The sequence below is a fragment of the Aquila chrysaetos genome, chromosome 2 (genome assembly GCF_900496995.4).
Source record: "Aquila chrysaetos chrysaetos chromosome 2, bAquChr1.4, whole genome shotgun sequence".
Lineage (NCBI taxonomy): Eukaryota > Metazoa > Chordata > Aves > Accipitriformes > Accipitridae > Aquila > Aquila chrysaetos.
Window position 1 is genome coordinate 27955138 of NC_044005.1, and position 14692 is coordinate 27969829.

General features: G+C 37.6%; 1 long non-coding RNA gene across 1 annotated transcript; it reads left to right on the top strand.

Annotated features, from left to right (window-relative positions):
- The first annotated feature begins 2182 nt into the window (after positions 1-2182).
- On the top strand, positions 2183-13964 carry LOC115338650. The gene is made up of 3 exons (XR_003922483.1): positions 2183-2274; positions 10422-10513; positions 13863-13964. It is a non-coding gene; the product is annotated as an uncharacterized LOC115338650 (long non-coding RNA).
- The last annotated feature ends 728 nt before the right edge of the window (positions 13965-14692 follow it).

Consider the following 14692-nt stretch of genomic DNA (forward strand, 5'->3'; position numbering starts at 1 on the left):
CCACTGCAACATGATTTCCTTCTTTCTGCAGGTCCACCTTTATAGTCCAGCTTCTCACAGTCATGGTCTTGAAGGAAAAACCGGCGAGAATTGAAATTAGTAGAGTGGGACAAGAGAACAGTAGCTATACATGACTGTGTGGCATGGTTTATACTCTGTGGAGAGAGAAAACATAGAAAGACAAGACATAACCATTGCATGAGCCAGCATCCAGAATGACATTGAGAGAACAGGAAAAACTCGATGGATGTCTAAGAGAGTAATGCTGGTGTTCCTCCATAAATCCTTATAATACTGGGTTGGATTTTGTTCTTTTTATCTTTCCTCGCATGCCTTTAACTCTTCCTTTAATTGGAAATTTTTGTTATCAATGTTCTGTGGTAAAAGTCACTTACTTTCTTTTTTTCACAGTTGAGCTTTACCCTAGGATGTAGAAAATGGCTAGTGATCTTTGGAATAGACCTGGCTGCTACTTCAAGGTGGGGGAACAGATTAACTTTTGTGGTTTTATCCAGCTGAAATCTTTTCACAGGCACAGCTCTGACTAAAGCAAAGGAATATCACCCACTGACTGTCTCCCGTCCTAATCCAAAGCTGAGGCTAGTTGTGATGGTGGTTCACTGATTTACAGTACCAAGACCAAAGGAATTGCATGCAAAATGCGGCAACTGCATTACACACAGTATCCATAAAAGATAAATATAGTTTGCCATTTAAAGTATGCTCAAACCTTTTTGACCAAATACCATTTTACCAAGAAGCTCCTTGGGGGATTAAGTAACACTACAGTGGATTAAGTAACACATGTTGTTCTACATGCACTATAAATCTGGTATAAAAGCCTCTCTAAACCTCTTTTTACAAGGGCTCACTGAGGCACCCAACTTTGATGGGTGATAAGACAGTGCAAAGATCCAGAGTTAAGGCCTGTGAAACCATGGTTTCAATATCCAATGCTCTTCTGGTATTAATAATAACCATGAAAACTTAGTGAAATTTATGAGGGTGCTTTAAAAAAACATTATTTAAGTGGAAACTTTCCTAAGGCATAAAGATTAACACAAGTTATTCAGTTGGCTATCAGACTGTAGGATGCCTGAATTTCTTTGTACATTTGAAAATCTCTTGTCAGTCTGAACAAGGGTGCACTTCAAGTACAACACACAGGGAATAAACCAACAGCTACAAAAGCTCATAGTTAAATGTGCAGCAAAATCCCCACAAGGATTGTGCTTATCAAATGCTCTTTTCCACAGTCTTGAATTGTAAGTTTGCATTTTTAATTCAAATTTTAAAATACTGTGAATCTATGTGCTTATAGCTATATAAATTATGGGGCAAATAACTGCTTGCCACAGATGTGTGTTTGATGTTAATTTTGTTTGCTAGATCCTCAGGGAAGGCTATTTCAAAACAGTGCTGTTTTCAATGAAACATCAAAGCTTTTCCATTTCTTCAAAATAAATCTCTTATTGCAAAGCCATAATAGCTCAGTTAGTGTATGTGAATGTGTGTATCTACCTTGTAGCACATGAATAACTGACAAAAATCAATTTGTAGTCCCAGATGTTATATGCTACATTACCAAATCCCAATCAGAATCACCTAATTTATTCTATTAACTTATTCTTCAGCTGTAAAGGTTGCAAACTATGAAACTTTTGCCATTTTTAGGCATCTAAGCAGGTCTTCAAATTATTTGACTGATTTTTTCTTTAATTTTATGATCTAATCTACAGCGTTGTCTGCTGGGACAAATTATTTTAGAAATTTAAAAATGAGACTGGAGTAGTATTTCTCATCTAAGAGGAAAAAATCTTTGCTAAATAAATGTCAAGGATATATAGTTAAATAGGAAGATTTTGGGGGGAGAATCCTTCCATATGACATTTCTCTAGGTATCTAACCTACAAAACATACACACCAGAAAACTTCACTAATTCAGACACTTCTTTGCCAGGATGTTAAGTCACTCTGAGTTGAGGTGAATATCTATACCTGATCTAAGTATTCCATTTATAGATGTTAATCTGGGGAATAAAATAGGATTATCATATTCCTAGTGCCATACATGATCAATAGATAAAGAATATAATCAGCTATTTTTAATGTAAAAAGAATGGTCACAGATTTTATTAAATTTCTCAAATTAAAATATTAATCAGAAGGTTTCTTTTCTCATTCAGGAGAAAATTCATCCACAGTCCACAAGCAGACTCCAGCTGGGCCTCAACTCAGTGAGATGAATCGACAGCCCTTTTGTTTTGCTTAAAGGTGAAGTAAAGCTTCTTTTCTTCTCATGTGGAGAGGGATGTATTACAATCTTACTAACACTGCATTAATGACCATGCCTTTATGTTGTTACAAGGTCAGTTTTTAAGATTTCTTTTCAAAATGTTTTGGTGAGAGAATTTGGTGTAGTCTTGTAAACCAATCCTGAATTCAAGGGAAAATATTATCAAGATAGTAAATATTTTTATTTATATGGAAAGTGCTCACATTTAGCACTTTTTAATCCTAATAAACATCTACTTGTGCTACAAATGTCATCTATGACTTACTTTCTTCCATCCTGATATGACTGCAATGCTGATCTTCATTTGACATCTAATATGTACAGTATCACCATTTATATCAAATACCTGGATATACTCAGTAGAGTAAGCTCCTTGGAACCTTCAACTGATTGCTGCTGAACAGGAGACTTTTATTCCTGAAGTATCCATCCTGCAATTTGCAGTAAAATTCAGGATAGCTGATCTGGGTACCAGCTGTCTCTTTTCAATGAGACAACCATTTGGGATACAATTTCTGTAGTTCTATACAGCTATCAATTATTCACTGCCACAATGGGCCATTAAAGACCCATCAGTCAATGATTCATGTCTGGTAGTTATTTTAAGAAGTCTAAAAGGAAATCTCCTACAGAAAAAAATTATCTTCATAGTTCCTAAAGTCAAGAAAAATTCTGCTTATAAGAATAATCATCTCCAATGAAGGAATGAATTAAAATTTTTGGAAGATCCTCAAAAGGGTGTCAGCAGCTAGACCTTAGGTTAGAGCCAGGCTGGAATGGGAAGGCGATGAGGCAGGGTGTCAACTGAAACAGGATCTGAGGTCTGCTAAAGGAGCAGAGCACTGAGCCAAGCCGCTGAGTGTAGCTATGTATGAAACATGGTCAGGAGAGAACCAAGATTCAGGAAACTGGTCAAGCTGGGATGCATCAAGCTGAAGAGCTAAACAGCAATACCACAGCCAGAAAGCTGAAGACTCTGAGTAAGACAGGGCCAGGGAGACGGGAGAGACAGGGCTGAACGATGTTGGACAACCTGGTCTCCACAGCTATCGGTGCTCTGCCAGGAGTAATCATATTAGGAATCAGGTGTGAAGAGACAGAGGGCAGGAGCCAAAAATTAAGACAGCAAATGGAAGGAGAAGAGGAGCCTTAACCAATATCAGAAACAAAGACTGTGGAGGACAAGATGCAAACAAAGATGCAGATGAGAGATGCAGAGGTGAGAGACAAGAGCCTGGTGCACAGCAATAGCCAAAAGGAACAACTGGGAGCAATGGATAGGATTGTCTCACGTCTCCCATAAATGGGGCAAACCGCCAGCCAGCCTCAGGACCCATCCTCAGGATGCCTGGCCTCGTGATCCTCCTGGCTCCCCAAAGAGCTGATGACTGGGACTGTCCCTGGAGCTAGATAATGTGGCTGAGGCTGAAACAACTGGAAATAGGTAGGATTTGGGATTTCTTTGGGCAAATAAGTGCTGTTAGGTGGCCATTCATCACAAACATTAAAAAATAAATAAAAACTTCCTTAATCTGCTTCCAGGAAAAAAAAAAAGTACTTTGGTAAACGTTGCACTGAAGTTTCTTAGAAGTCAAATAAAGATGGAGTAAAGGACTGAGACTTGACTAAAACCAATACTGCAGTACAGCCAAAAGAAAACATTTTTTACTTATAAGTGAGATGTTTTAGTAGTTTTTTTGAAAAAAAAATTGTAACTGGTCACTAAACACTTCAGGTTTTAGTGGAATAAAGTTGTGGCAGTACATGTGCCTGTGTTGGTGAGTATGTGTGTGTATGTATGTATATAAGTATACAAACAGTTTGTTTCCCCTGCCCCCACCAGACCTAATCCAAATCATTGCATAATTGTGTCTGATAATATGCTGCCAGTTGTTCTGTCTACATAGAACCATCAAAGGACATTAGGAACTCTGATATTTTATATAAGAATTTTCCAAGCTATTTTTATCTCATATATTGCCATCTCAGAGAAATTTAGCTGTTCACATCTCCTACTTATTAGCTTCAACACAGAGCTGTACTGACACAGATATATCAGCAATGTTTCTAAAAAGTAGCTCAAAGTATTAACCTTTCCAACTCTCATCTCTTCTATGCAGCTCAAGGGAAACACTTGAAAACACTGGTATCCCAGGGTTCGTAAAGGTCACTTGAATAAAATTGGTACCACACACCCCCTGACACTGACTGAAAAACAGATTACCTCTCCAAATAGCTACCTGCTATGTCTTTTTAATCAATAGCAAATAGCGTTTCAAAGAAAGATCCTCAGTAGGCATGAACTAGTTATGGACATTCTTCATCTCATTCTGAATTCACAGAGAATTACAGCAGTAGGTGATTATCATCTTGATTGCCTTAGAAATTAAGAAAAAAAAAAAGAAGCAGTAGAAAGCCAAATCCCACAATTTGAATAAGTATATTTAATCAACCCTTCTACTGGACCAGATCCAATTATTTATGAGTCTTTTTTGGAATCAGTAAATAGCTTTTAAAACTACTCCTCTAGAGTGACAGCACATCAATCTTTTAAGAACATGTTTTTATTGCATTTGAATCAGATCAAGGTAAAAATAGAGATAAGAGTTATAATAACAGCTCTAGTACTTTCTGAACTGACTAGTCTGAACGACTTTGCTAATAAAAGATGGTAAATATTGGCAGTGATGCCAGATCCCAGTTTGCTGTAGATTCTGCATGTAAAACTTTAAGTCTTACATAACATGCTCAAACTAAGGAGGAAAAAGATCACATTTAAAAAAAAATAAATCTTAAGACTATCTTGTGTGGTATCTATATATGTGGGGGAACTTTTCTTCTTCATAAGGCTATGCAAACCTATCTACAAACTAATATGCTGATTCACAGGGATCTAAAATAGATTATCAGTTTTTTTCAGTTGAAATTCACATAGAATTTTGCAGAGAGCCTTAGCCATATAGGAACTCTTAAGCAGCTAAAATGGGTTTAAATAGCTGTGTTTTTTAAAATGCCATATATATATATATATGTGTGTGTGTGTATCATATATATATAAAAGCCATATTTTTATCTTTATATATATAAAATAGTAACATCCATTGTTCATTTCATGGATTTATTTAATATTGAGAACAAAAATATTCAGTTTCTTTGTTTTTTGAAACAGACTTGACTAAAATTTCAAGTAAATTTGTTTAGTAAAGTAGATTTGGGAATATAAAACTTTGTGTAGCTCAGAAGGGATCCAGAAGTCCTTATAAAATAATTTTTACTGGAGAAATTATTTAGAACGCTCAACTGTGAGGCTGGTTCAGTTACCTGACAAGTTACTTTTCCTTCTGATAGCATTAATTGCTTGACGGCTGTGATAGATAGGGAAAAGTCTGATTGTTAAAATTTAACTGCGAGAGAACAGGACTATTACATCTGCCAAGGAGCTACTGAGTAGCTTAATGATCAGAAAAGGTAGCATTGACATTTGTTGCAATAAAACCAGAAGAGATGAAGTCAAATTATGAATCCTTCACAGTAAATATTTTATTTTCCCCAGTGTATTCAAGCTAGCAATGAAACAACTGGTATTTCCAATATTAGATTTTATCTTTGACCATATGGTACAGCTTACAGAAGTAATTTTGGCAGAACCTGATGTCTTTTTTTATGTGCTTGCTAGTTCTTTCTTGGTACAGGCAGATACCAACATTAAAAACATATCACTGGGTACTATTAGAGTAGGTACATTAGCTAGACATTAAAAAAAATGAGCCAGTCTATATTTGCCTCAATGAATAAAGATGCAATTCAGACTGCTTTAAATTCATAGGTCTAAGCCACTGCCCTTTATATATGATAGTGATAAAGGACATATGTCTGAGCCTGTAGTTCTACCAGAAAGCTTCTCATACAATCTGAACAGAGGAACCCTGCTGATTATTGTTTTGGAAGGGAATGTGATTTGTGGGTGGACGAGCAACAGCTCAGGTGGAAAAGCAAGAGGCTGCTTTCAAGTTCAGAGAGAGAAGGACATTTCAGCACTGCCTGAGCCACACTGCTGCGTAACTCTGGCAGAAATATGAATGAGTTATTGCACAGGTTGATGCTAAAAGAGGGTTGATAGTTGGATCAGGGAAAACATTTCTGGAAGTTTGTTTCAAGATAATGTGACTTTCACTACCTTATAACTAGCAATTACTAGTTTCTCATAAAAAGCAAAGCATACGAGATCTTGGATTTTGGCTAGGTTGGAAGTGTCAGCAGCACTTTATTCGATACTGGTGTATGTAGTAATGGTGGCTCCTTATTACAGGTAGATTAACTTGGAAGAGCTGATGCAGCTACTGCCCCCTCTGCCTCCCCCAGCCTTCTGCCATCCCTCTAGCAGATACTAAATAGTGTCATGAATCAGAGTCTGGATCCAGAGCCACTAAATTCAACAGGATTCATTCCTTGCTCTCCAGAGAAACTGAAGCAGTGCTTTGGTTTTCTGTGCTACCTCCCTAGGAAGGCCACGGAAAGATGCCTCCCCGCTTCCCTGGGTCCTGTTGCTTACTGAACACAGTCCATCAAACCCCAGCATAGGCAGCTACAGAAATAAGCAGTTTAGGCAATGACTGCGGGGAAGTGGATTGCTAGGGACAGCCTCGCTTACAAACAGCCTTACAAACCCTAAGGACACCAGGCTTTCTTCTGTACCTAGCTCCATGCTGGCTGCGCATCCGCCTGCTCACTGCTGGGAAGCAGCATGAGGGAACAGCCAGCAAGCAAGCAAGCTGAGCAGCATCCACCGAGCCCGATCCCCGCAGAGCTGGAAAGCATCAAGGAGGGGCTGGCTGCTAATTCCTTGGTATTACCAGCTGCTGGACCAGTGATGAGCTCATCATCCAGAGAAAAGAAAACATGTGAAGACAGAAAAGAAAAAGTTTGCTCAGTCCTAACAGGGGCTCTTCTGGATGAGGAAAAGATGCCAGATTGATATCCTACTTGCAAAGTTACTTTGCTCTCAAATTTTACCTGGACTGCTCTGAATATATGGAATTATTCTAAATTCAAGGCGTTTGCTTTTACTTTACTGAAAATCACAATTTTACTTTAAATTTAGAGATGAAAATTCTAAACCCCACATTTTATTTAATTGAGTCTTTAAGGGGCTTTTCGCGTATTAAAAAACAAAAAACAGTGAGTGTAACTAGTTACTCTGCCCCAACAGTTAAGGTGCTAGCTAAGCATCGTTAACTGCAGCAGTAATGACTTGTTTTGCAGTAGCATCCAGTGTTCAGGTAACATTGTCCTAATGCGATAGGAAACATATAAACACCTGGGAGGCAAAGATCTTCATTACATTAACTCTGTGCCATTTTGCAATCCCTTGTTATGATACCTGGTAAAACAGCCTTTCCTTTGGTAGATGGTATTAAAGGGTTATATACGAAATTCAGTGTCACTTTGTTATGGTACTTCTAGTATGTAGATTTAGGATATAAAGGGATAATTGTCAGAGAGAGTTTTCACATACAGTGCTGATGTAAAATCTAAATGAAAGATATAATTTTCCATCAAACAGAAAACATCAACTGTAATGTTGAAAATATTTCCCTTTTATTACAAGCTAAATGATCTAATCTGTGTGTAAGCCAAGAAATTTTATAGCTGTTTCTATTCATGCAGTTCATAAATGCCCTGTTTATATAAGCAGATTATGAAGGTATTTATGTAAAATGGCATTAAAAAAAAGACTCTGACAATCTAAAGTGTTGTATTACAAATCTGTCTTGATTCCCTTCAAAAATAAAAAAGTTATATTGCAAAAACCAGAGAAAATCAGTACGCTGACTCAAAAGGATTAGCCACACAAACTAATACAAAGTAAAAAGGTACCCTATGTCAGCCAACCTGTAATGACTATCCATCTGCATGCCCTTAGCAAATGTAAAGTACTTTAAATTAGCTAGGCTCTTTGTAACTGAAAGCCAAGCTAACTCAAATTACCTGACATTTTCTGTAGCCCAAATAAGGTACTCACGCTGAGTCTGAGCTAAGAGCAAAGGTTCCTTAGAAGAGTCAGGTAATTATCCAACGTAATTTCCATTTCTAAAATTAGATTCCCTGACTACCCCTTTTTGGGGTGCATAGTTGACCATGTGTTTGTATTTGCAGGTAGTTTTTTTGTTGCCCTGTTTGCTTCTGATCTTTAAGTCTGCATTCTTTACTCAGAATACTGAAAAAAACCACCGAGGGCTGAAAGAATTTTCTTTTCCCAGTTTGCTTTCTCTTCCCAGCTGCATTTATTTAATTTCTATCTTCTATGCCAACGATGTTTGTTGCTCCATTGCATCCTCAAAGGAAGACCTCAAGACCCTTGCAGCTTCTTGTATGGTTAGCTTGCTCCACCTGAGAACTAGGATGCTACTTCTTTGATAAAAGTAGTTTTAGTCAAGGGGAAGAAAAAAATGACAGCCTATACAGGAATATAGCCTGCTGCAAACAAATACAAGATTTGGTATGGACATGGGACCAAATGTTATCTAAAAGACAGCTAAGAGCCTAAGGCCAGATTAAAACAGATTTATATAATCCTATCTAAATAATATTTCAGACATCTGTGTCCAGGAGAGTGACCCTCAGAAATCTCATGTTGCCAACGAGGAGTCCTGCTATGTTTTCTTAAGTACATCACTTAAGTTGGGCACCTAAACTTTACTACATTCATAGAGGAACTCTGGCCTGCTTGGCTGCATGACATTTACAGCCAAGTGACATTGACACGTTAGACATCCCACACCTCAGTCTGGTGAAGGGCTGGATTCTGAAGGTGTGCTCAGAACCTGCCAGCAACACTCTGTCAGTGTCAGAATTGCATTCAGTACTAAGCACCCCTCTCTGAAAAGAGAAAATAAGTTGAGTACCCTTTTTATTGTCTAATAGTTGAGCAATTACAGCACTTCACCAGGGCAGCTCAATTCCTCCTTCAGCTTGAGAAGATTCAAAAGTTCATCTTCAGCCTCCCAGGAAACTGTTCATCCTCTCTTCATAAAACAGACTGAACTGAAGCACTCTTCATTCTGCCTGCTGAAGTGGGGGCACTAAATGTGAAGTAATGTAAGATACCTAGCACTGAAGGAAAACAGGAAAGAGGAAACTTAACTCTGAAGCCCTGTGACAACTGCATTCCTCTGGAAAGGAACTTCTCAGTTGTGGGGCCTGCTTCCAATTCCACATCACTTTATGCATTGCATTTAATGATGTTTTAATGCACAGGATATCTCTGGAAAAACTGGGGAAAAGAGAGGTGGTCTAAGCTGAACCTCTTATTTTGCAATTGGGCTGTGCTAAAAGTTGTGAAACAGTGGGTTAGTGTAAGTAATTTAACAGGCTAAGGCTTCTTAAAAATAGACGGCTTGATCAATTGCCATCATATGAGTATATTAAATAGGTTATCAATTACTGTAACAAAATTAAACCTAGAACTTTGAATTGAATTCATTTGCATGTGTTATCACTGCTTGCAGTAGGAAACAACACTAGAATCACAGAAAGGTTTGGATTGGAAGGGACCTTTAAAGATCATCTAGTTGCACCCCACGCAAGGACATCTTTCACTAGACCAGGTTGCTCAAAGCCCCATCCAACCTGGTCTTGAACACTTCCAGGGATGGGGCATCCACAACCTCTCTGGGCAACATGTTCCAGTGCCTCACCACCCTTATAGTAAAGAATTTCTTCCTTATATCTAATCTAAATCTACCCTCTTTCAGTTTAAAACTGTTAGTCTTTGTCTTATCACTGCAGGCCCTGGTAAAAAGCCTCACTTCATCTTTCTTTTAAGCCCCCTTTAAGTATTGAAAGGCCACAATAAGGTCTCCCTGGAGCCTTCTCTTCTCCAGGCTGAACTACCCCAACTCTCTCAACATACCAAATGTGTTCAGTTATGTTGCTCAATGTGATTAGTTATCGCAAACAAACTTTTCCCAATTTATTATTCAGGTTCTAAATTGCTGATATGGAGCCATGCTTAGGTTGTTTCAGAAACTGTTTACTCAGAAAGATGTGCAAGAAAAAAACTGCCTATTATTTGTTCCTCTCTATTCTCTGTTACCCATTCCTTTTGTTTGTTTGTTTTAAATAGGTATCTGATGACAAAAGAGAAGATGAAACTGTGGGATTTGAGTAACTACCCATGTTCCATGGTCAGTTCACAAGTAACCAAACAAGCTTTGAGTGAGTACAGTCTGAAAATTGCTCATCCAGACTTAGTACCAAACATTTCAGCAAAAAATGGATCAGTTCACAAAATATTTGCAAATAAGAAAAATGGGGTTGCTTTCATCAGATACAGTTATTCATAATGAATAATTTAATGTTATTTTTAGTAGTCTGAAAGCATCAGTTCCATTTAAACACCAAAAACCTGCTATGTGTTTTGATCACTATTGACAAACAATCATCATCTGTCTATAAAAGTGCATTTTCCCTGTAGGGATTCTGTGGCTTGGACCACCACCACTTTTTTTACACTGAAGGGAGAGGAAAAAGAATAAAATACGCTCTCTTCCCATAGTAAAAGCAAAATAAATGTTAAAATGTAGAGACTATTACGAGATAAATTTGTCTCCAAGAAAGTGATATCCTCATATCCTGACATGGAGAGCTAGCTGGTTTTTGAGACCATTTTTGTTACTGACAGAGCAAAAAAAGACACATGGAATATATAATAGTCAAAACTAGAATGCAATGCAAAGCTCCTAGGTAAATACAGGAAAAATATATGAACTACATTTAGTGAGGTAAGAACCACAACATCCAAAGGGAACAAATGGCCTAACCTTTCTATAAGGACAATGCAAACTTGCCAATTCTCCTTCTTTTCCCAGTGTAGAATAGTGTTTATTTTTACACACTGTACACAGCCTAATCATTTTTGGACATTTGCCCATGCCTCTGGGACAAGGAAAGATATGTATGCAACAATTTTATGTTATATGCAGAAGAAGCTATGTTGGACCTATTCAATAAAGCCTGAACTACTGGATCTGAGCATATACAGCAAACTAATACAATTTACATGTAACAGATTTTTTGCCCAGGACCTGACCAATGGCACATCACTTGCATGATAGTTCCAGCACATCTGACAAGAAAAACATGAAATGCTTGATATGCATATATAAGCACAGAGGTTATTGTCCTTTAATTTCAAAAAGACAGGATACTGTTTATAGACTGGTCAATAAGGCTGAGTCAGTAGTATCTATAAAACAAAGTGTCTTACAAGAAAAAGACAGGACAACAAGCAATCAAAATCCAGTAATATTGAAAATCTGGTGCTCAGATATTATGACAATGAGCACTTCACTAAATAGGTTTGATACATTCTAAAGCTATCTACTGAAGTGAGCCACCCAACACGTGTTTTCCAATTACGGTAAAAAAGGTTCACTGATTTTTTGAAAGTTCACAGCAGAGTTTATCATAGACGCCATCTGGTTCCAACACCAAAAATAATTAATTTGATCATAACGTCCCTTGATGTTTAGTTATGACTGAAAACTAATCTTCCACCTTCTCATTCTGCACATAGCACAATGTATGAACAACATGTGTCACCATGTACTGAGCTTATTAAAACTGTCTGTAGTTTCAGACATTACTATTATAAACCCTATTTTAATAGCACAGGACTTTTTTTACACTGGATTTCTGAGGTTCAATGGCTTTCCAAGCAGGATTTTTTTCTTGAAGGGACAAAAAAAAAAAAAAAAAGTACCACTATTTTACAAAAATATGAAAAGGGAATATTGTATATAGTTTTTAATCTTATTTTAATCGCTTGCATTTCAAGAAAAAAGTTTCAGCAGAAGGTTGAAACAGCTAAGCAAGATATATCATTGAAGAAGAAATATCTTTATGGACTTACCAGTCTTTGATTATGTGAATTCTTATGTCTTCCAATAGGACAACTTGTATCCATATATCTATGGAAAAAATAGCTGTAGTGCTCTGAGAACTTTGATATACATGTAAGTTACCAATGACAGGAGCTCTGTGCAAATGCACAGAATTTACTAGGATAATCTGGGTCATAGAAGCCCTTTTCACAAATAAGGACTAGAATTTGCTACACTCGGCCTAGCAACACAGAAATGACGGTTCAGGTGTGATATGCTCTTCATTAATTTCTGTGAAGGCAACACTTTTCAAACAATTTATTTTATATCAATAGTTGTAAAAACAGGATAAACATCACACCATTGTTAATTGAAAAACATGTCTAGCCCTAAATTCAGAGGGAAATAAGAAAACAAATAAAAAATTTGCATTAGAATAATTAGTGCCAGATGAATTGAACTAAATGAAGAGTCTAACCTGCTCCAGCTGACCCTAGTTTGAGCAATGAGATTAACCTAGGCAATCTCCAGAGGTCACTTCCAACCTCAGCAATCTTGTGATTCTGTGAACCTGATAGTGAAATATCCGCCTTGCCATTTAATTTCTGAACTGCTTCTGAAAGGTGCCAGCTGACTGCAGTTCTGAAACAGAGAACTACAGTTAGGTTTATTAACATTTAATATTTTCTTGTAGCCATGGTTATCCTAACTAATTCAGCAGCCCAGGCTTTCCTGAACAACTGAGCAATTTTGAGCAGTGACAGTGAACAAACCCCAGAAAAGAATTACATTGCAGGAAATATTTGTGTTGCCATTGGGGACAAAAGGAAGAGCAATGATCTGTAGTAGAAAGGGGAGTGGATCAAAGTCTGCAGCATAATGAGTTCCTCCTGTGTATGACAAATGTTACCTTTACTGCTCAGTTCCAGTATAAGACGAATGGAGTATAATGGGGAAAGACGTGGAGGAGAACACTCCTTCTCCAGGCTGAAGCCACATTATTTCTTTGGAAATAAGGGAAAATGCAATAAAGTTAAGATGGTAGCAGCTAGAAACAATAGTACAACAATATTAGCAAGCAGAAAACCAGTCTCAGGAGCATTGCAATTTAAAGACATCATTTTCAGAGGGCTAATTTCCAGAAATGCACTCTGGGAATTACTCATATAAAAAGACGACCTTAGGAGGAATTGGCAGTGGATGACAACATTAGGAAGTGTCTGTCCAATTACTTTGCAGTCTGCCACGAATCCCCATTTCTAATGGTGCTGGATGAGGCAAGCTGCAGACTGGCTTTCTTCCTGCTTGACAGGGGTCAAGTTTGCTGATACCAAGAACACCAAAACAGGGGACTTGGGTTCCACAGAGCTTCATGAGGTTGTTTTTCAACCAACCCAGAAAGCAAATAACTGCAAAAGTGCTGATGTTTTCACCTATCCAAGTCATATTTTCAAGCTTTTTCTCTGAAATTATGCAGGTTAAAAGGGCTTTTAGAAAGCAGAATTTGATCTTTATATATAGCAACATCACTACAATGTAGCCTTTCCATTCCCTTACCCCCAAAATATTTATAAGAAACATGATTTTAAAAATGTTGATAACACAGGGAAAATTTTTGTGGAAAAAAAAAAGTAACACTGGTTTTAGACATGGTCCTTATTCAACTCCTGCTTCTCTTGTAGGACTGAAGGCCTTGCAGAAAGTGACCCTGGATGACAGCATGGACTTACAAGTGCTATTACAGTAAAGTTAGTAGGAGCAGTGCAGTCTTTATTATAGAATGCATCTGTGTGTCATATCTTCAGTGTCATGTCTTCAGTATAATTTCTTCCCCCTCTAGACACAGCTAGCACTTGACGTGAAAAACATATGTGCTTTTTTCTCATCTAGAACCCCTTGTTACAATGGTTAATTGTTAGAATTATTTGTGCTGTTCAAATTCAATAGGATTCACAGCCTAAAATAGTGCACCTGATCCTCCTTTACTTATTTGCAGTACAACAAAGCTTCTGTGAGTACAAACACAGAAGGAAAATGTGGCCTCTGCCGCAAGAACCTTGCAGTCTGTAAATGAAAGAAATCATATATATATATTCAAGTGGACCAAGGGGCCAAGGAAAGAATGAGATAACACTGGTGGTGATGATGTAGCACACAGACAGCTCACCAGTGTAAACTGTTGCATGAAGACTGTAATAGAAAGTTTATGGATAACTTATCTGCCTTACAAGGACCGCTACCAATCAAGAGAGCTGCCTAGGAACCCATGGTATGAAAAGTTTGGAAACTACCACCAAAAGAGAAATGACAGGGAAGGATGGATAAAAATATTTGTCCTACTTGGCTACTCAGTACCTGCTTTTCTGACCTCAGCTTTCTCAGCATATCCAGGCAGGACTGAAAATAGACCCAGGCTGGAACAGAAAAATAAAGTCATCATTTTCCTGATTCAATTCATAATACAGGCATTGTGAATTCTCCTCCCTTTTTGTTTTCCTGAGTTCAAACTTTA